Source organism: Bombus impatiens, unplaced genomic scaffold (genome assembly GCF_000188095.3).
Source record: "Bombus impatiens unplaced genomic scaffold, BIMP_2.2 scf_1028, whole genome shotgun sequence".
Lineage (NCBI taxonomy): Eukaryota > Metazoa > Arthropoda > Insecta > Hymenoptera > Apidae > Bombus > Bombus impatiens.
Genome location: NT_177447.1, coordinates 3,572 through 5,272, shown reverse-complemented (window position 1 = coordinate 5,272; position 1,701 = coordinate 3,572). Strand labels below are relative to the sequence as shown.

General features: G+C 39.7%; 1 pseudogene; it reads left to right on the top strand.

Annotated features, from left to right (window-relative positions):
- The first annotated feature begins 384 nt into the window (after positions 1–384).
- Positions 385–909, top strand: LOC105681477 (annotated as a pseudogene).
- The last annotated feature ends 792 nt before the right edge of the window (positions 910–1,701 follow it).

The window sequence follows — 1,701 nt, the reverse complement described above, 5'->3', positions numbered from 1 at the left end:
CCATACGAACTGTCGAGACACTACGAGGTCGAGATGACGTAGGCGTTGAAAATTTCATTTTATCGGTCTGCAAAGCAAGAGCTAGATGCAAGACAAGTGACAGAGTGTTATTATTAGATCTCATACTGATCGAAAGGATTACCGACAACGCGAAACGAATCATACGATATCTAAAAATCAGCTCGTTCGAAGACTTATATTCATGCTTAAGCCAATACGTATTGACACCAACAACTATTAGCAATTGTAGGGACAAATTAAAGAATTTAAAACAAGGGGCAACAGAAAGTGTACAATCTTTCCACTCCAGATTCCGACAGCAGCTAAACGAATTAAATTACGCAGTTCAAAACGAAAACGGCACACCAACATAACGACGCGTAGCTATAGATATTGATGAACGCGAAGCACTTAAAACCTATTTGCTCAATTTACGATACGAGATAGGATAGGAGACAAATGGTAGTAGCGATCCAAAGAAGCTGAACCTTGCCCAACAACTAGCAGCCGACAGAAAACGATGGTTACGTGAAGCAAATCGTGTCGCCAACCGCCCAAAGAATCAATCTCACAACACTACACTAGTATCCAAGCGAACTACTACCACACCCACAACCACAATCTTTTGCTCAGCTACCTAGCCGACCATTAGACGACCGCATGAAACCAAAGTGTTCGAAGTGTTTACGAACTGGACACACAGCCGAAAACTGCTACTCTCGAAATTTTCAATTCGCCAACCAAGGAAAGATTCCACCTCGAGTAAACCAAACAACGGAGAACTCAGAGAAAGCTTACCTCGAGTCAACTGCACCACCACTGGAAGATTACTATCAATCGTACTGCAACGAAGAGACGGAGGAAGAGCCAGATTCCTCGTCGATAACGGAGCAGGAATCAACCTTATAAAAGAAAAAGCCTCACTAAACGTCCAAACCTCTAATCCAAAGACCTTCCTAATGGGAAGTGACAAACATACCACTAACAAAATTTGCAATTTAACTATGCTCAAGAAAAATCATCAATTCCACGTAGTCCCTAACAACTTTCCTCTAATCGAAGATGGAATAATCGGACTCCCATTCCTTACAAAGTACCAATACAGCGTCACTAACAATAAACTAACCTTAGACGACATTATATTACCATTCCAGAAAAGCGATTGCAAGATAAGACCAGGCGAAACTTTAATTTCACCCTAATACATCGAAGGAAAGCCCACAGCAGTATGTTTCATCAACACTGGTAAGCAAATCTGTCACATTAAAAACGAAATAGAGAAACCCGATAAACTAAGCCAAATTAATAAATTCGCACAAATAATATGTACCAAACATATTGATCCAGAACTTCGAGAACCCCTTGAGAAAATCTTCATTAATTACTTAGACGTTTTTAATATGGAAACAGACTCATTACCACGTACTAACTTGACAGAACATACAATCACACTCAAGACAGACAAACCTATAAACATCAAGTCCTATAGACCGCCCGAATGTCATAAAAAAGAAATCGAGACTCAAATCAACGACATGTTAAACAAACAAATCATAGAACCATCGGACAGTCCATATAACGTACCAATTTGGGTAGTTCCAAAGGAATTAGACGCATCCGGCAAACAAAAATGGAGAATCGTTGTAGATTTTAGAAAATTAAACGAGCAAACAGACCAAGACGCATATCCTTTACCAAATT